A 22018-nucleotide genomic window follows, 5' to 3' on the forward strand; every position below is an offset into this window, starting at 1 on the left:
TGCTTTATTATCCTCAGAAATAAACTGGAATTGGAACAAAGGCCTATACACAGGGGCATGTTTTATCGATATGGAAAAAGCCTTCGATAACGTATGGATCCCAGGGCTAATATATAAACTAATTTCACTTAACTTCCCAAAAAGTTTAATAACAATAATACACAATATGATTGTCGACAAACAATATATTATTTCTCATAAGGGAGAAAGGAGTAAATATATTTACAGCATCGTAAACGGGCTACAACAAGGGGCTGTTACCTCACCCACATTATTCAATATATATTTGATGGAATTGACTAACAAGGTTGAAAACATTATTTCTTTTGCGGATGATATTGTAATTTATCATCCAGGCAAAACAGTAGGTGAGATAAATTCAGGACTTCAACAAGCTTTCAATGTAGTTGAAAAATATACAGTTGATTGGCATTTAAAGATAAATATAGGAAAATGTGAATCCATATTGTTTAGACCACCTGTAGGACAATGCAATTCCAATGTAAGGAAAAACTGGAAAAATTTCACTATAAAATCCAATTTAACAAATACGAATATTTCAACAAAACATCAAATAAAATATCTCGGAATTATTATGGATAAATTTCTATACTTTAATGAGCATATTAAAACTGCTATCAATAAAGCACGTAAAGCCTTCTTTTTATATAGTTCCCTGTTTTATTCAAAACAATTAGATACTGGCGTTAAATTAGCTCTGTATAAGACTTTAATTCGCCCAATAATAACTTATGGGTGCCCTATATGGTACAATATATCTCCTTCGGTTATGGAACAATTAAGAGTATTTGAAAGGAAATGTCTGAGAGCATGCACTTCAACATACAGAACACCTTCTAGTCAATACACGAAATTTGTTAGCAACAAAATACTGTATAACAAAGCAAATATTAATAGAATCGACATTTTCATCATAAAACTAATCAGAAATCATATAGATCGTTGCTCCAAAAATTTCGAGAACAATTTGATTATGGCACCATTTTATACAAGCGATGAATATATAAGAAATGCCATACAAAATGGTTTCGTTCCCCCAGAAGCTTTTCTATTTCTTGATAAAAATCATTACATTCAAGATGAAAATGCAATACCTGTAATTTATCATATATTCCGTCGTGCAAACAATAAAGCTATACAAAGCTTAACATACAATTGTAGTGAATTCAGATTTAGTACAAGTATTTCAAATAAAGATAGACAATTATTATCAAGAAACGAAAAATTCTGGTGGCTTACCGAATAAATATGAATTACATTAACGTCCTAATGTTACCTTCCTTTTACTAACTAACCTTTCTTTTATAATAACCATAAAAAATATAAATGTAATGTTTTTTTGGCATGTTTTCATTACATTGAAATTTAACGAAAATATTTATATATATACATTGTAATAAATAAATTGTACAAATGCAAAATTCCACTATTAAAAATTATACTAGAGAGCCCGTTGTTGGGACAATGTATTATATTATTATAAGAAATACTATTGTTTATTATAGTTTACATAATTATAAGTATACCAATAAAAATAAACAACTTAAAAAAAAAAAAAAAAAAAAAAAAGCGAAAATTGAGAGGTACCGTTCTATGGGGGCTACATGAAGGTGTGGACCTATACCGACAAATTTATAGGGGGAAGTTTTATACCCCCAACAAAGGCTATATACCAAACTTCAACCATTTCGGTGGAATATTGAGGCCATCACGTTCAAAATACCGAAAATCGGGAGGTACCGTTCTATGGGGGCTATATGAAGGTATGGCCCGATACTGACAAAATTTTGGCAGAAAGTTAAATACACCCAGCGAAGACTAAGTACCAAATTTCAGCCATTTCGGTGTGATAATGAATCTAACACCTTCAAAATACCGAAAATCGGGAGGTACCGTTCTATGGGGGCTATATGAAGGCGTTTGCCGATACCGACAAAATTCTGGGAGAAAGTTTTGTACCCTTAAGGAAGACTAAGTTCCAAATTTCAGCCATTTCGGTGTGATAATGAAACTATGGGAAGCTTGGCCTTTCTAGTGCCCTCATCTTAGCAATGATGAGGGCACTAAAAAGGCCAAGCTTCCCATAGTTTCATTATCACACCGAAATGGCTTTTTTTTATTTCGATACGTTTCACATGCCCTGTTATTATATAATTAGTCATGTTTTATTAACCATATTCTGACACCGCAGTGTGATAGAAGACCAAAAAAGAGAAGACACGTGTATCGCCGTTTTTCCCTATCTCATTAACTCCAAACGTTTGAGGCGTTGATATGAAAAATCATCATTTTGTTCATATCAAATCTTTCAAACCGTTAAGAAATTTGATTTACTCTCAGAGGCAAAGTTGTAGCCCTTGTCTTAAAGAACAAAAATTGTGAATACATAAAATCCATCAAGCTTCATCTGCAAATTCAAAATCGGCAACGTCAAATTTCTTTTAAAATTTTTTCTCGGGTTTTGGTCTACAGATATCAAGCCGATCAAAATTGAAACTATCAACTACAAAAATATAAATTATATCACAATAAATAACGAACTTTGTAGAAAATAGCAAAACAAATGTAACTTTTATCTAATTTGATCTGGTTCTGGTCCCCAGAGACTAAACCGTTCAATATTGAAGAAAATAATCAACTACAATATGGTTGCAAAAATAATAGTAAACAACTTTCTGGAACATACGAACTGTCAGTGAAAGGTTCTTAAAGGCCAAAATAGCAAAACACTTTAGAAAATATACGATTTTTATACTTTTTTTTTTGATTCTGGTCCATAGATACCAAACCGTTCAAAATTTAAGAATACAGTCACAAAAAATATTTCAAGAATTTTTACATACTTTCCTTTGTGATGAAGCTTTTTCATACTGTACAGGTACCTCACATAAAATACATGTGCAGTTTCTTATTTCCATACGAAAGCCACTATTTAAAAAAAATATGTAGGATTTTCATGATATGCTAAATCACATTCCTATATTTCCCTATATTCCACTATTTGCTCTTATATTTCCTCTCTTGTTTGGTAAATGCTCTCAACTTTGTTCTCGTTTCTTTTGAATGGTCTCGTCGTCTCACCATCGTATTGGCAATGTATCAACAAAGCACAACACAACCCCCATCATCGTCTCACCCTCACATTGAGACTATGTCAACAAACCACACCACACATATACAAGCTACAACAATATACATTTGAGCGGGCAATTGACACTTGGGTATAAAAAGTTTCTTGTTGAAAAAACAAGAAACAAGGGAAATAATGAAGATCTGTGCCGAGATCTGAAACTATAGTCTTCCCTGCCATACCCCTTGGCCATTTTTTTCTCACTAATAAAAAAAGTTGTTTTAATAAAATATTATAGAATTAAGGCTGACTATTTTGAAAAACAAAATAGAAGTCGTCATCCCAAATAAAAAACTCCAGCCCTCCTAATATACATAAACTACCACTGTAGGTCGCAACAATTTTGTTGTTAGTTAACTGACAAACCAAACAACTACAGTGCGTTTGGTGTCGAAAAAACAAAGTTTTTGGCTGTATAGTTCGCAACTTCAAATTTTTAATTTCTTTAATATAAAAGCAGCATCTAATATGCCAACATAGTTCTGGTAGACTCAACATGTTCGTATTGCTCTGCCACGTTCACAAGACGATAACAAGTACAGTGAAAATCCATTAGATGAAACGGTAAATTACAATAATACAAAATAAAAGCAGTAATAAAAAGCTGCAAAATTTGTCTCTGGTTTGGTGTGTGGTGGTTGTTAGTCAATAATACCAAAAACAACAACTCGCCAAAATGTTTTTTTCAATCTCTCAGAAAAATACAAGTATTTTTTTGCTTTATGAAAGCCGTTCATGAAATGCTGGAATTTGAACCTTGGCTAGACCTTATGAACACTATTCCTGAAATGCAGTAATTATTTTTTCTGTGTATGATGTTGCAAGGCCTAGGACATGAACCCGGGCAAACCAAGTGCAAGGTGGAGGTGTTTACCATTGTGCCACGGTGCCACCCCTCCCCAGGAGTACAAAATAACAATTTCCTTAAACAAATTTTATCGTTCTTTTTCTCCATGAAAATCATTATAAATTGTGGGCTTGATATTGTCCTCATCAACCTCTATCAAATGTACAACGAGATAACAGAAAATCCCTTCGCCATTCTTTAGCTCCCACACCCTGTGCCATGTAGTTGAAAATACCAAGGAAGGAAATGCATTTGGCCAGTTCAACGGTTTCCTTTTTCAGTTTTTTATTCATTTATTTTTTCCTGGCCACTCTCTTTCACAACATATGCCTCACGTAGGCCTGGATGAGGATGTATACAATGTTGAACTATTTTTTTCCTTCCATTATTTTGCTGTTTCATTTTCTCTTTTGTTCGAGAAGCATAAAAAGTCAACAAGAATGTTGTGAAAAATGCATTAACACATCATCGTCATCATCCTTACGAACCCAAACCGATCAAGTGCATTGGGGTCGCCTGGTGGCCCAGTGATTGTAGGTATGCGGGCGGAAATACGTGAGAATGTTGGCCAAACAAAAGGAACAAAAAATAGCAACGAAAGCAACAATGACTATGACCAAACCAAAAACGATGATGTTAAAGAGAGCAACAACAACCTAGTATATTGGTATATGTTCATATGAACGTCTGTCTGTCACTGTCCGGAGGATGCATGCGTGAGTACGTGCATCTATTAAACGCTGTGCAACAATGTTCACTGCTCATATCGACACCTCCAAATAATAGTATGCTAAGTCTAAAAAGTGAGTTTTGCAGGAGAAGCTCTCAAAGTTTGGACAATTTTTTGAACTTCAGTACTATGCTAAGTCAATATTTGTTTATAACTTCTGTTCGGATTGACCGATCATTACCAAAATTAGACAGAATTTAAGTTAAAGGACGTTCGACACCTCCAAATAATAGTTTGCTAATTCTGAAAAGCGAGTTTTGCAAGACAAGCTCAAAAAGTTTGGAAATTTCTTTGACCTTCAGTACTATGCTAAGTAAATATTTGTTTATAACTTCTGTTCGGATTGTCCGATTATTACCAAAATTTGACAGAATTTAAGTTAAAGGACGTTAAATATAAAAATGTAAAGAACTTGAAAACATGCTAAGTCGACTTAGCATACTATTGTTTGGAGGCGTCGATATAACATCATAAAAAAGGAAGAAATAAAAACCTGAATCTTAACATCTGTTTCGCTTTATTTCATGTGCAAATGCAAGCTCACCATACATGTTTGCCAGAAGTTATGGTTATGCCCGGGGTTTTCTGGATAAACTTCCTGTGTTGGCAACTTCCGACGGCAATGGTGGCCATCATGGTGGTGCTGGTAGTGGTGGTACATTGAACAATTGCATTCAAACCAAACAGAGGCATTTAAGGTTTCCTCTCGTTTTTTTGCACTGTTTTCTGGCTCTGAAAAAACGAGGTGCATTCCTCTGTCGCAGGTTATAGATGTTTTGCAATATTCAAACATTTTCTACAGATTCTTTATGGAAGAAAGGGAGCTTCTCTATACCCTTTCTGAAAGAAAGGCTGCTTCCATAGATCTTTTGTGAAAGAAATTCTGCTTCCACAGATCCTTTCTGAAAGAAAGGGTGCTTCTATAGACACTTTCTGAAGGAACGAGTCTTTCTATAGATCCTTTCTGAAAGAAAGGGTGCTTCCATAGTCCTCCTTGAAAGAAAGGCTGCTTCTACAGGCCCTTTCTGAAAGAAAGAAATGTTGCTTCTATAGCCCTCTTTGAAAGAAAGGGTGTTTCTATAAACCCTTTCTGGAAGAAAGGGTGCTTCTATAGACCCATTCTGAAAGAAAGGCTGCTTCTATTGATCATTTGTGAATGAAAGGCTGCTTCTATTGATCATTTGTGAAACAAAGGTTGCTTCTTTAGACCCTTCCTGAAAGAAAGGGTGCTTTTATATGCATTTCCCGAAGGAACGGGTGCTTCTATAGACCATTTCTGAAAGAAAAGATGCTTCCATATAATCTTTCTGAAAGAAAGGGAGCTTCTATAGCCCTCTTTGAAAGAAAGGGTGCTTCTATAGACCATTTCTGAAAGAAAGGCTGCTCCTTTAGATCCTTTGTGAAAGAAAGGATTCTTCTTTAGACCCTTTCTGAAAGGAAGGGTGCTTCTATAGACCCTTGCTGAAAGCAAGGATGCTTCCACGGAATCGTTCTGGAAGAATGGATGTTTCTACGGACCCTTTCTGAAAGATAGGGTGCTTCTACAAACCCTTTCTGAAAGAAAGCGTTCTTCTATAGACCCTTTGTCAAAGAAAGGCTGTTTCTATAGATCCTTTCTGAAAGAAAGGGTGCTTTAATAGATCCTTTCTTAAAGGAAGGGTGCTTCTATAGACCCTTTCTTAAAGGGTGCTTCTATAGACCCTTTCTTAAAGGGTGCTTCTATAGACCCTTTCTTAAAGGAAGGGTGCTTCTATAGACCCTTTCTTAAAGGAAGGGTGCTTCTATAGACCCTTTCTTAAAGGATGTGTGTTTCTATAGCCCTCTTTGAAAGAAAGGGTGTTTCTATAAACCCTTTCTGAAAGCAAGGGTTCTTTTATAGACCCTTTTGGAAAGAAAGGGTGTTCCTATAAACCCTTTCTGAAAGAAAGGGTTCTTTTATAGACCCTTTTTGAAAGAAAGGGTGCTTCTATAGCTCTCTTTCAAAGAAATGGTGCCTCTATAGACCTTTTTATAGGACCTTTCTGAAAGAAAAGTTGCTTTCACAGACCCGTCCTGAAAGAAATACTGCTTCTATAGACCCTTTCTGAAAGAAAGGCTGCTTCTATAGATCCTTTGTGAAAGAAATGCTGTTTGCATAGACCCTTTGTGAAACGAAGGTTGCTTCTATGGACCCTTTCAGAAAGAAAGGGTGCCTCTATAGACCCTATCTGAAAGAAAGGATGCTTCTATATATCCTTTGTGACAGAAAGGTTGCTTCTGTAGACCCCTTCTGAAGGAAAGATCCTTTGAAAGAAAGGCTGCTTCTATAGATCCTTTGTGAAAGAAAGGGTGCTTCTATAGCCCTCTTTGAAAGAAATGGTGCATCTATAGACCCTCTCTAAAAGAAAGGGTGCTTCTACAGACCCTTTCTGAAAGGAAGGGTGCTTCTATAAACCCTTTTTGAAAGAAAGGGTGCTTCTGTAGACCCTTTCTGAAAGCAGGGATGCTTCCGCGGACCCTTTCTGAAAGCAAGGGTGCCTCCGCGGACCCTTTCTGGAAGAAAGGATGTTTCTACGGACCCTTTCTGAAAGAAAGGTTGCTTCTACGGACCCTTTCTGAAAGATAGGGTGCTTCTATGGACCCTTTCTGAAAGATAGGGTGCTTCTATGGACCCTTTCTGAAAGAAAAACTGCTTCTATAGTTCCTTTCTGAAAGAAAGGCTGCTTCTATATATCCTTTGCGACAGAAAGGTTGCTTCTATAGACACCTTTTGAAAGAAATTGTGCGTCTCTAGACACTTTCTGAAAGAAAGGGTGCTTCTCTAGACCCTGTCTGAATGAAAGGATGCTTCTATATATCCTTTGTGACAGAAAGGTTGCTTCTATAGACCCCATCTGAAGGAAAGGGTGCTTCTATAGATCCTTTCTGAAAGAAAGTTTGCTTCCATAGATCCTTGCTGAAAGAAAGTTTGCTTCCATAGATCCTTGCTGAAAGAAAGGCTGTTTCCATAGACCTTTTCCGAAAGAATGGTTGTTCCCATAGACCCATTCTGGAAGAAAGGGTGCTTCTATAGATCCTTTGTGAAAGAAAGGCTGCTTCCATAGATACTTTGTGAAAGAAAGGCGGCTTCTATAGATCCTTTGCGACAGAAGGGTTGCTTCTATAGACCCCTTTTGAAAGAAAGGGTGCGTCTCTAGACCCTTTCTGAAAGAAAGGGTGCTTCTCTAGAACCTGTCTGAAAGAAAGGATGCTTCTATATATCATTTGTGACAGAAAGGTTGCTTCTATAGACCCCTTCTGAAGGAAAGGGTGCTTCTATAGACCTTTTCTGAAAGAAAGTTTGCTTCCATAGATCCTTGCTGAAAGAAAGGCTGTTTCCATAAACCTTTTCCGAAAGAAAGGTTGTTCCCATAGACCCATTCTGGAAAAAAGGGTGCTTCTATAGACCCTTTCTGGAAAAAAGGGTGCTTCTATAGACCCTTTCTGAAAGAAAGGGTGCTTCTATAGACGCTTTCTGAAAGAAAGGGTGCTTCTTTAGACCCTTTCTGAAAGAAATGGTGCTTCTTTAGACCCTTTCTGAAAGAAAGGGTGCTTCTATGGACCATTTCTGGCAGAAAGGGTGCTTCTATGGACCATTTCTGGCATAAAGGGTGCTTCTATGGACCATTTCTGGAAGAAAGGGTGCTTCTATGGACCATTTCTGGAAGAAAGGGTGCTTCTATGGACCATTTCTGGAAGAAAGGTTGCTTTCTGAATGATAGGGTTCTCCTACGGACCCTTTCTAAAAGAAAGTGTGCTTCTATAGACCCTTTCTAAAAAAGGGTGCTTCTATAGACCCTTTCTAAAAAAGGGTGCTTCTATAGACCCTTTCTAAAAAAGGGTGCTTCTATAGACCCTTTCTGAAAGCAAGTGTGCTTCTATATACCCTTTCTAAAAAAGGGTGCTTCTATAGACCCTTTCTGAAAGAGAGGGTGCTTCTATAGACCCTTTCTGAAAGAAAGTGTGCTTCTATAGACGCTCTCAGTTTTTCCAATCTCCTCAAATTTGTGGCCCACTCCTCGATCTCAGTGTACCAATGTGCCACAAATGTTCTTGTTTCCTACCTTTTATATTGTTTCTGTCTTTTTTCAACATGACTGTGTTTTCTCTCATTTTCTTTGATTTTTCGGTTATTTTTCGTGGCAAAATAAAAATGCAAGCAAACAATAGCAACAACCGAAACTATGAGGCCTGAATCTTAACGAACAATGAGGACGAGAATGACGACGAATGAGCTGCAAAATGTTGACGATATGATGAGACCGTTTGAGTAGCCGAGTAACGACCGCTGGTTGCTGGTCATTGATGATGACGCTGCTGATGAAAAACAAGCTGTTGTTATCCTCCATGTAAATGTGGCCAGTTTTCGATGGTCATCTTAATATGCACTTGTCGCCACCATTGTTATTGTTGTTGATGACGTCGATGTCATCCTCAAGAACAGCAACAACAGCCAACAACCTCGTCATTACCACCACGATGATCGGCATTTATGTTGCATTTATTTTGTTACGATTCTGATTTTTGTCACATTCCTTTTTTATTTGCTTTCATATTTGTGTGTGTTTGTGTATGTGCGTGTCCATACTTGGTGTTCGTTTTTTCGGTTATACCATTCAACGTCATACAGTTCCATTGTTATCCTTTACGAGTATTGCATCATCATTGTGCATATGGACTTGGTAAAGAGTTGGCAAACTGTTTTCCAAGACAGATTGACTCTCTCTCCTCCGTCGCTGGGTCTCTGGTGCATTGTTTTGGTGTTTTAAGATTTTTGTTTTCGCTTGTGGCCGGCCACTTTTTATGCGTTGCGGTGGTGTGTCCGTTTTAAGAGATTGTTTTTTGAGGACATTTTTTCGGTTGTCGCTGCCTTTTTCGTTTCTTTCTTGGCCATTAATATCCGTGGTGTTGGACTTTAACGATGGTTCGTTCGTACATGGGGCTTGTTTGTCACTTTGGTTCGTGTGGTTTCACTGTACGGAGGTTGGTATACACTGATGGTCTGTTGCTGTAGCCACCATTGTCCGAATATTTTTACATGAAAATAATCGGGGGTACATGTCGTCACTGCGCTCACTGTGTGCAAATTTGGACATGAACATTTTGTGGCCACAATTGTAATGCGATAAACAATCAAAAGATCCAGTCGCGGCAGAGGGGTTAAAACGAGACATCAAAAAGAAATAAGAAATGATAAACCCTTTAGTGTTAAACGGCCTAACCAATTATTAAAAGGGGGAAAATGGGAAAATGAAAAATAAGTCAATGGCGACAAATTGAATGATGAATAGCTCTTCCAGGGCGAAATGAATATGTTGGAAAATTATGGATAAGCAAAACAAACAAGCAGGCAGGCTACAGACACAAGACCTCTGAAAGGTCTTCTAAATGGAAAATACCCTTCAAAGTTAATCTATAGACAGATGACCTTGTAAACATCTTCTTTGGACAGAAGACTTTGAAAAAAACGTTTATAGAAGAATATCTTGGGAATGTCGTCGTCTTCCATAGGGTTTAAATGCCTTCAAAAGACGGAAAACCATCCGAAGGCCTTCTTTAGAAGGAAGGCATAATAAATGTCTTCTAAGGTTAGAAGACTTTGCAAAGGGTTTCCTTAGTAAGTAGGCCTTCCAAATGTCTGTTAACAGAGATGACCTTATAAAGGTCTTCTATAGACAGAAGACCGCCTAAAGGCCTTCTATAGAAAGAAGATCGTTTAAAGGTCTTCTATAAAGAGAAGATCTTCTGAGGGTCTTACATAAGCAGAACATCTTCTGAAGGTCTTCTATAGACAGAATACCTTATAAAGGTCTTCTATAGAGAGAAAACATTCTAAATAAGTTTTATATATGGAAGGCCCTACGGCGCATAGCCTTCTGTAAAGTGAAACCCTTTTGAAAGTCTTTTATAAACTAAAAGCCTTGTAGAGGTTTTCTATAAACTGAGGACTTTGTGGAGGTCTTCTGTAGCAGGGCACCTTGTGAAGGTCTTCTGAAGACAGAAGACCTTATAAAGGTCTTGCATTGACAGAAGTTATTGTAAAGGTATTTTCTATACAGAAGACCTTGTAAATGTTTTCTTCTGAAAGAATGCCTTGTAAAGGTCAGTTAAAACAGAAGTCATATAAACTGAAGACCTTTAAAATCTCTTCTGAAAACTGAAGGCTTTGCAAAGGTCTTCTACAGACAGAACATCTTGTAAAGGTCTTCTATAGACAGAAGACCTTGTAAATGTTTCCTTTAGGAAGGCCTTGTACTCGTAAATGCCAGTTGAAATATAAAACCTTGTATATGTCTTCTAGAAACAGAACACCTTGTAAAAGTCTTCTGTTAACTGAAGACCTTGTGTGAAAGGACTATGGAAGCACCCTTTTTTCAGAAAGGATTTATGGAAGCACTATTTCTTTCAGAAAGGGTCTATTGAAGCACCCATTCATTCAGAAAGGGTCTATCGAAGCACCCTTTCTTTCAGAAAGCGCCTATCGAAGCACCCTTTCTTTCAGAAAGGATCTATCGAAGCACCCTTTCTTTCAGAAAGGATCTATCGAAGCACCCCTTCTTTCAGAAAGGATTTGTCGAACCACCCTTTCTTTCAGAATGGGTCTATCGAAGCACCCTTCCTTTTAGAAAGCGCCTATCGAAGCACCCTTTCTTTCAGAAAGGATCTATCGAAGCACCCCTTCTTTCAGAAAGGATTTGTCGAACCACCCTTTCTCTAGGGCTCTATCGAAGCATTCCTTCTTTCAGAAAGGGTTTATAGAAGCACCCTTTCTCTAGGGCTCTATCGAAGCATCCCTTCTTTTTATTGGACCACCCTTCCTTTCAGAAAGCGTCTATCGAAGCATCCCTTCTTTTTATTGGACCACCCTTCCTTCCAGAAAGCGTCTATCGAAGCACCCTTTCTTCCAGAAAGGGTCTGTGGAAGCACCCTTTCTTCCAGAAAGCACCCTTCCTTCCACAAAGGGTCTACGGAAGCACCCTTTCTTTCACGAAGGGTCTATGGAAGCACCTTTTCTTTCAGAAAGCGTCTATCGAAACATCCTTTCTTTCAGAAAGGGTCTGTAGAAGCATCCTTTCTTTCAGAGAGGGTCTGTGGAAGCACCCTTTCTTTCAGAGAGGGTCTGTGGAAGCACCCTTTCGTTCAGAGAGGGTCTGTGGAAGCATCCGATCTCTCAGAAAGGGTCTATGGAAGCACCCTTTCTCTAGGGCTCTATCGAAGCATCCCTTCTTTTTATCGGACCACCCTTCCTTTCAGAAAGCGTCTATCGAAGCACCGTTTCTTCCAGAAAGGGTCTGTGGAAGCACTTTTCTTCCAGAAAGGGTCTGCGGAAGCACCCTTTCTTCCAGAAAGGATCTATGGAAGCACCCTTTCTTTAAGAAAGAATCTGTGGAAGCACCCTTTCTTTAAGAAAGAGTCTGTGGAAACACCCTTTCGTTCAGAGAGGGTCTGTCGAATCACCCTTTCTTTCAGAAGGATCTCCCAAAGCACCCATTCTTTTAGAAAGGGTCTATCGAAACACCCTTTCTCTAGGGCTCTATTGAAGCATTCCTTCTTTCAGAAAGGGTTTATAGAAGCACCCTTTCTTTCAGAAAGGATTTGTCGAACCACCCTTTCTTTCAGATTGGGTCTATCGAACCACCCTTTCTTTTAGAAAGCGCCTATCGAAGCACCCTTTCTTTCAGAAAGGGTCTATCGAAACACCCTTTCTCTAGGGCTCTATTGAAGCATTCCTTCTTTCAGAAAGGGTTTATAGAAGCACCCTTTCTTTCAGAAAGGATTTGTCGAACCACCCTTTCTTTCAGAATGGGTCTATCGAACCAGCCTTTCTTTTAGAAAGCGCCTATCGAAGCACCCTTTCTTTCAGAAAGGGTCTGTGGAAGCATCCTTTCTTTCAGAGAGGGTCTATAGAAGCATCCTTTCTTTCAGAGAGGGTCTGTGGAAGCACCCTTTCTTTCAGAGAGGGTCTGTGGAAGCTCCCTTTCGTTCAGAGAGGGTCTGTGGAAACAGATCTCTCAGAAAGGGTTTATGGAAGCACCCTTTCTCTAGGGCTCTATCGAAGCATCCCTTCTTTTTATCGGTCCACCCTTCCTTTCGGAAAGCGTCTATCGAAGCACCTTTTCTTCCAGAAAGGGTCTGTGGAAGCACCCTTTCTTCCAGAAAGGATCTATGGAAGCACCCTTTCTTTAAGAAAGAATCTGTGGAAGCACCCTTTCTTTCAGAAAGAGTCTGTGGAAACACCCTTTCGTTCAGAGAGGGTCTATCGAATCACCCTTTCCTTCAGAAGGATCTCCCAAAGCACCCATTCTTTCAGAAAGTGTCTATCGAAACACCCTTTCTTTAGGGCTCTATTGAAGCATTCCTTCTTTCAGAAAGGGTTTATAGAAGCACCCTTTCTTTCAGAAAGGATTTGTCGAACCACCCTTTCTTTCAGAATGGGTCTATCGAACCACCCTTTCTTTTAGAAAGCGCCTATCGAAGCACCCTTTCTTTCAGAAAGGATCTATCGAAGCACCCTTTCTTTCAGAAAGGATTTGTCGAACCACCATTTCTTTCAGAATGGGTCTATCGAACCACCCTTTCTTTCAGAAGGATCTCTCAAAGCATCTATTCTTTCAGAAAGGGTCTATCGAAGCACCTTTTCTCTAGGGCTCTATCGAATCATTCCTTCTTTCAGAAAGGGTTTATAGAAGCACCCTTTCTTTAGGGCTCTATCGAAGCATCCCTTCTTTTTATCGGACCACCCTTCCTTTCAGAAATCGTCTATCGAAGCACCCTTTCTTCCAGAAAGGGTCTGTGGAAGCACCCTTTTTTCCCACAAAGGGTCTACGGAAGCACCCTTTCTTTCACGAAGGGTCTATGGGAGCACCTTTTCTTTCAGAAAGCGTCTATCGAAACATCCTTTCTTTCAGAAAGAGTTTGTGGAAGCATCCTTTCTTTCACGAAGGGTCTGTGGAAGCACCCGTTCTTTTAGAAAGGGTCTATGGAAGCACCCGTTCGTCAAGAAAGGGTCTATGGAAGCACCCGTTCGTTCAGAAAGGGTCTATGGAAGTACCCGTTCTTTCAGAAAGGGTCTATGGAAGTACCCGTTCTTTCAGCAAGCGTCTATCGAAGTACCCTTTCTTTTAGAAAGCGTCTATCGAAGCACCCTTTCTTTTAGAAAGCGTCTATCGGCAAGATATCCAATGACCCATAAAACAGGTAATTGTCTATTAGTTAAAGTTATAACTCAAACCATAAATTTAAAAGATTTTACTTTAAATTTTCCAACATTTTTATTAACCCTAAAAACTAACCAAAATAAAATCAATATTTTGTTGTTTTTGTTTTTAACTCGTGATGGAATTTACATACAGACGATGTTGGAGAAATATTAGCATGTTGGTGGTAAAAAGCCATAACAACAAAATATACAAACAACCTTACACACATATAGATTTTCTCTAAAAACAAAGAATTTTCATAAAAACATCAGACACGTATATTTCTATCAAAATTTCACTTGCATACACTCACATCTTATACATACTTTAAGGATAATAAATTGTTTATTGAAATTTTGTAAAATCCAAAATAACAAAAAACAAACATCAAAAATTATTTGTGGCAAAAAATCAAAGTAAACACAAAAAGCTACAACTGCACATGCATCACAAGTAACACAAGTAAGGCTAGGCAATTACAACACCAACAAAACCATCAATGACAACAACATCAACTTATGGCCTACCAATATTATTCCACACAACTTCAATACCACAAAACGTGGTTAGTTTTTGGTAATAACCGAAAATCTGCATTTGCCACAAAACAGAGATGGGAAGAAAAAAATCAAATAAAATAATGGGAAGTTTGGAGGTGAAGAAGGCTAACTGAAATAGCCTACTGACAACAATAGAACAAAAACAAAATTGAAAGTGCAAACTGCAAAAAGTCTTGAAAAAGCAAACAAACTTGAGAAAAAATGGGCATATTTTTATGTAAACAATTGTACAATAGGTCGTATAGAGAGTATATCGGGTTTCCTTTGATGTTCAACGGAACAAATCGTGGCCTATACTAGCCAAATAGTGAAGACCGCCAAAAAATCGGCCGTTGTGCCACACAAAAATTTGCTGTGTGTGAACGGATAATACTAGATCGCCATGTTATATACTGTGAGTTAGGGGCCTCCTTGGTCATTTCTTTCACCAACTAACATTTGATATTACATGAACACCTGGCCGCAAAAATGGGTTTTGTCTCGTTAGATTCAGCTAAATTGGACAATCGCTCAAAAAGGGGCTCTTGCGGATGGGTACAAAGAAATTGTGAATAAAAACGATTGTGGTGCTTCAAACGCCGTTTATAATATTGTCACAGGCGACGAATATTGGATCTATGCTTAGGATCCCGAAACAAAACTTGAATCGACCGTTTGGGTCTTCGAAAAGGAGCAAAATCCAACAAAAGTTGTTCATGAAAGAAGCACTTCGACGCAAATGGTCGCCTGATTCTTCGTCAAAACGATCGTGCAGCGACTATACGGCTTCAGAAGTATAGAGCTGGTAATTCTGAGTGGTACATTGCAATTTGTATGCCTGAAGTCTCCTGCGAAATTAGAAAAACGAACAAGAAAAGACATATCATTGTGCACCATGACAATGCGATGTCTCACACATCGATTCAAACTAGCGCCTGTTTGACCGCACAAAACGTGGAATTGATGGCTCATCCGCCGTACTGCCCTGACTGGACATCCAATGACTTTATTTGATTCCCGCATATCAAGAACGATTTTCGTCGCCAGAAGATGCCGTTGAAGCGTTCAAAAACCATGTTTTGAAGGTGTCTAAATCGGAGTGGAAAAAGGGTTTCAACAATTGTTTTGAGCGTACGAAAAAGCGTACAAATCATGTTGGAGACTACTTAAGAAAACAATAAAGCTAGTTTTGATGGTAAATATTCGCGTTTTCATTGTTAGACCAGCTAGTAATCGTTCAGCCCTCGTAATCACTGTGTTGGGTATCGTGGCATCAATTCTGGTCCAATATGAATTGAGGCGTCTGCATCGTACCGATCTTAACTGGGCAAAAACCACTGTTGTTTGTCTTGGCAGCTGGCGTTCTATTGCTGCGATAGATGCCATCCCCAAGTACGGCATTCACAATGTATCTCCCTACTGCCTGCTCTACTGCATCAGTGTGAATCATATTAGTCCAGCCTACCTGATAGGCTCGATTGTAAATTTGGACCTCTCTATTGATCATGAAGATCTCTCCTAACGTGCCTGTTGGGGGAAGCTTATTGCTTTGTAAGAGTTCAACAAGATTTCTTTGTCCGCTAGCGAGTTGAGGTCCTTGTTCCATCTTCTGGTTTAATCGGAAATAGCTGTGACTTGCGCCTTGCAAAGTCTTTCTCTAGACGGAAGTCCATCTTTTGGTCCCCTAGAGACAGAAGACCCTTTTATGGACTTCTATAGACAGAAGACCTTGGTAATGTTAAGTTATCCCATAGACAGAAGGTCTTTTTTAGTCTTCCAGAGACAGCAGACCTTTTTAGGTATTGCAGAGTCAGACGACCTTACAAATGTAGTTCCCAAACATAATCCTTGTAATGGTATTCTATAGCAGAAGATTTTGTAAAGGTTTTCTGTAAAGAGAAGACTTACAAAGGTCTTCTATACACAGAAGATCTGTAAAAGTCTTCTATAGACAGAAAACCTTATAAAGGTCTTATTCTGACCTTGCAAAGTTCTTCTATAGACTTTGTAAAGGTGTTCTATAGACAGAAGGCCTTGTTAATGGTCAGCTATAAACAGAAGACCTTGTAAAGGTATTTTATATACAGAAAGGGCTATAAGCAGAAGACCTTTTGAAGCTAGAGGTTTTCGTTTGTAACTTTGGACCTATCTCTCATCGTGAACATCTCTCCTGACGTGTCTAGGTGTTAAAGCATATTGCTTTGTAAGAGATCACCAAGGTTTCTTTATCACCAACCCAATTGCTGCCGGCCAGTGTACTTTACCTACTTCTTTCGCATACATTACGATCTTTATGCCGCCTTGAGGGTGTGAAATTTCAGAAAGGTTAAACAGTTCTGGTGATATCACTCTAAAGCTTTTGGACTTCTTACTTCTGAATTGCACAAACGACTGGCGTCCATACATATAGTTGTTTATCCAACGCAACTGGAGCATAGTCTTCTCTATATCCTCGAACAGCTTGGAATGATTGACGGTATAGAAGGATTTCGATAGGTCAAGAGCCACCATTAATGTCCGGTCGCGCAACATGTTCTGCTTCAGTCCTCTGCTGATATATGGATGTGAGTATGGCGTTTAATGATGTTGTATTACTATGCATTTTACTTCGTGGGTAGGAGTAGTCAAGAAAGAAAGAACAGAAATTCGGCTTTTACGATTCAACTCTGCTGGCATCCTTGCATGGCTTCAGTAGCATGTCAACTTTCCATGCTTCTCTTACATTATGGGTGGGTAACGATATATTGTGAGAGTCCGTACGACGAACCTTTTCACGCTCATTTGCTAGTCCCGCTAGGAAATTTGGTCTGATTTCGGTTATTCGACCTGCAGGTCTTCATACCTGCATTTGCTGCAGTGATGATGTCCAAGAAAGTTCTCTCAGCTCCCCGAGTATATAAGGGAATGGACAGCTCTCTAAAGCTGTGATTGGTAAATTCTCTAGAAAAGTACAGCCTTCAGAAGTTATGAAGTCGGGTGATCCATTTACGAAGACGATGATAGGAAGGCGGGTTGCCATGATACGTTATTTATCACACCTGGTGATATCTGGCAAGCTGAAGCAATCTCCTCTTCTCATCGTAGGAGCGCCTTCGTTCACCGTGTAAAACGTGGAGCTATCAATTTGCTCGGCCAGTGCTGTTATTAACTAGGACGGAATGCCAAAGCTCATAATTGGCATTGAATACCCCTAGCACCAGACGTTTATTGTCTTCTAAAATCAAACGAATATCGGGCATGTAACGCGGGGCACAGCTATTCATCGGCGGCGTCTATACATTAAGCAGCTCTACCGCGGCATTACCAAACTTTACTGATAACCACATACATTCTATGTATGGGTCAATTTCGGCGCTAAACAAGAACTTGTTGTTGTTGTAGCAGCATAAAAACCTACGTAGAAGCATAGCTTTGATACCGGGTTGACCGCCGCTGGCCGAAACACTATGGTTCCGGGTCAATCCGGTGCTAAAGAACCCGCTGCCATGGGATTGTGGTTTTAGATGTTGCGTTTTTTGTTGTTGAGAAGACAGCTGTTCTGGAAAATGTTCTTGCAACAGCAACCTAACTTCTGTCGCATTAATTCTGGAGGCAGCTAAGGCCAGAGCCTCAGATGAGCACTAATTCCCTACATCCATTACATATCACCAATATTGACATGTGGTGGATACAGATCTAGCAAACGGAAAAGATCCATGGCCCTGGATCAAGAATATATTATATTCTTGATCAGGATAAAATTCTGAGTCGTCCATTTCACATTAAGGCTTCCCAGTGACTAAAAAACGTAAAAGTTATGAATATAAGTCCATGGTTTGGTATAACTCCCATATAACGGTACACTATGTCGCGAGTTCATATTAACTGTGGCCAAAAATAGAAGGGGTGGTACGGTTCTATGGGCAAAATTTGAAGGAAGGGATTCAATACGATGACGTGATTTCATGGCATCTTTTGTATTGGTTCAAACGAAGTCGTGAATGATCCGATCTTTTCATTAGCATTTGAACCAATGCAAAGGAAGTCGTGAAAGATCCGATCTTTTCATCAGCATCAGCACCAATTTCATCGATCCAGTCGAGATGAATTTTGTGTTTTATTTATACAATTGTTTTAAATATATAACATTAATTATTTACAATAGGCTTGATGTTGTCGGAAACTCGAAATCACAACCAACTTTGTAAAAACTCTCGTCATAATGATAATGTCATTGCAAAGGGTTGGTGAAAATGACATGCCAAAGCATTGGTGGAAATGACATGCCAAAGAATTGGTGAGAATGACATGTCAAAGAATTAGTGTAAATGACATATGCTTTGGATTCAAAAATGAATAGCATCGTTTGGGTTCCACGCTCATATAAAATTCATCGGTGAAGATGCTAAAAAGATGACATGCCAGATCACTTGCATCCATGATTGAATGGCATCTTTGGCATCGAACATTTTGCTGGGATGTTTGTCTGCAAACCTCTGCAGCTGGAACCTTTATACGTTTGAAGTACTCACTTTTTACAACTCAAACAAAAAATAATATCGATATACACTTTTATATAATTTTTCCCACTCCACTAATTTTAAAATTTGGTTCACAAAATCGATGTACTAAGTACCACAGACTTGGGTAGCTGTAAACACAATATGATCACTATTTACTTCCAAACAAAATTAAATCCACGTTTATTACATCCAAAGCAAATTTAAAAATTTATTTTAGAACGATAAATTACTTTAAATAGTAAAATTTTGGAGCATAATACAAGTTACTAATTTTAGTGAAATAAGGACAAAAATACATATTTGCAACAATTATCGGATTTGAACCTTCCCATGGATAAAACTTCTTCACAAATCAATACCATAATTCAAATTCCTGCTAATTGAAATGTTTACTATGAATTCTCATCAATAAATTTGTATTCCCAAGTACTTGATTTTGACCATTTTTGGCCACGGTCGTGACACTGTGCGGTACCTTCCAATTTTCGGTATTTGGAGAATTTTAGCTTCAATTTTTAAGCGAATTAGCTGTAATTGTCCACGTATGCCCATGTTTAGGAAAAGCCCCTATATAATGGTACCTCCCGATTTTTGGTATTTTTAAAAAAATTGTCCACATTGATCCACGTTTTGGTATAGACCCCATATAACGGTACATCCCGATTTTCGGTATTTTGAAGATTTTAGCTAACATGTTTAACCGAACTATTTGTAATTTCACACTTGAGGTTCGCAGTGGTTACGAAATTTCTTTACTAAAAATCACAAGATATCGTCAACATAGGTCCATGTTTTGGTAGCGCGCTCACATAACGGTACCTGCCGATTTTCGGTATGTTGAGGACTATCGCTAAATTTGTTGACCGAACTAGCTTTAATTTGTCATTTGGGGTCCTTAATGGTCTCAAAACTTCTCCACAAAAAATCGTCATCATAGCTCCACGTTTTGGTATAGCCTCCATATAACGGTACCTCCAGATTTTCGGTATTTTGAAGATTTTAGCTAAACATTTTTACCGAACTAGCTGTAATTTGACATTTGAGGTTTTCAGTGGCCACGAAAGTTCTACACTAAAAATCGTCAACATAGGTCCATGTTTTAGTATAGCAACCATATAACGGTACCTTTTGATTTTCGGTATTTTAAGAATTTTAGCTACAATTTTTTGACCGAACGGACTTCAATTTGATATTTTAGGTTCTCAGAAGTCACAAAAGTTCTGGTATAGCAACCATATAACGATACCTTCCGATTTTCGGTATTTTAAAGGTTTTATCTACATTGTTCGACGGAACTATCCGTAATTTGCGTTTGGGGTTCGCTGTAGTTATAAAAATTTTCCACCAAAAATTTTCAAGATAAGACCACACTTTGATATTGCCCCCCTTTTAACGGTAACTCCTGTTTGAACACAATTTTTAGGTTAGAGACATTTGGGATATTTTCGCACATAAAATTGTGAAAATTATTCCATTTTAGTTAATAATATTTTATGGTAGAGGGTATAAACATTTTGGCCCTTGTTTTTTTTTTTTTTTGAGTCATTGTTGGTATCAGTTGTGTTAGAGGCCGTCTTCATTGAAAGCTTAAATGTTTCACCGTCTCTCATACATTTATTGGCCCAATGTTGACCCAAAAAGTTTTTTTAAGTAAGTACCGTTTTTTTTTTGCCGATTTCCCTGTGTTAACTTCTTAAGTTGTGTAGAATTCGATAAGACCTATTGTCCATACAGACTTTACAATAAAAACATAATCTTTTATTTTAAGTTATAAGAAAATTCTAAATATGTTCATATTTTACTTTGAACAAGTTGCATTACATAGCTGCACAAACATTCATCCATATATACATATGTAACACATATGCATCTCCGTGTATGCAGTTGCAGTCAAAACTTGTGGGCTTTTGTTGTTTACTTAAACGTGGCTACCCAACCCACTTCCAAACGCGTTCATAATCCAAAGAGTTGAAATAATTTTACACAATTTTATGGTAGGCCACAGGACATACAACACAAACACGGCATACTGCTTGGCTGACTGTCCCATTGCATGTGTCTGCATTTTGGGTGGCATGCGACAGAAACAATTGTTTTTTTTTTTTTTTTTGTTCGAAATGCACTTTTCAACATAAGTTGAAGTTGAAAATGCATTCACACTTAGAAATGTTTCTTTAACACTAACACACTTGTGGAAAATGCCAGAAACCAGAGCTAACAATAAGAGATTTCCTCATTACGGGAGAGTGACAGACATTTTTGCACAACCTTTTAATTGCATGCATTTGGAGTAAGCATCAAAAGGGTTGAATGTGCGTTTTCACACATTCCGGTTTTCTGTGGCCCCCAGAGAATAAATGAGTTTTATGACTTAATTGAGAGCATATGTAAGGACTATTATCCGCCTCCTACTCCTCCTCGTCCGCCTGCTCTTATGTTGTGAACGAAGTGCTGCTAATCATTCATTTTATGTTATGGAGTTTCAAAAGAGTAATGAACAGACAACAAGTTTTTCTACTCCCAAAGGCACATCCGCACACACACATCATTACACATATTAACGCTACAACAACTAATTAAACAGTAGCCATAAGAACAACCACTACAGTGGCAACAATATTATTAACAGGACCATAACAGAAGCAGGAATTCTTGTTTTTTTATTAAAGGATTGTAGATCATAAGCATTTGTACTCACACACATGCACACAGCTCGCCCCCAAAATGCCCCACAAGCACACACACACACATTCACACAGCCACGAACAACAAGTAGCAGCCATTCATTCCATCATTTCAACCAACCAAACAGCAGCCATCAACTTTGCAGACTAAACAAAAAGAAAAACCCAACAACAACTTCTCTTTTTTTCCTTTCTCTGCCTGTGGAGATTCAACACTTGCGCTCTTCTCTTTGCTCACAAATACAACCAAAACAGCAACTCTAAGCATTGCCATTTGTTTTGTTCTGGGGGGATACGCTCTCAACATGTGTTTGTGTGTATGAGTGTGATGGGGCACCATGATGATG

General features: G+C 38.4%; 1 protein-coding gene across 1 annotated transcript in view; it reads left to right on the top strand.

The window, feature by feature from the left end:
* RunxA (RUNX family transcription factor Runt related A) overlaps positions 1-22018 on the top strand; it is a 184557-nt gene that overhangs the window by 52857 nt on the left and 109682 nt on the right. The gene's annotated exons all lie outside the window — the stretch shown is intronic.

This window comes from Musca autumnalis, unplaced genomic scaffold (assembly GCF_047663935.1).
Source record: "Musca autumnalis isolate F117 unplaced genomic scaffold, ASM4766393v1 scaffold_3, whole genome shotgun sequence".
In the NCBI taxonomy this organism is placed as follows: domain Eukaryota; kingdom Metazoa; phylum Arthropoda; class Insecta; order Diptera; family Muscidae; genus Musca; species Musca autumnalis.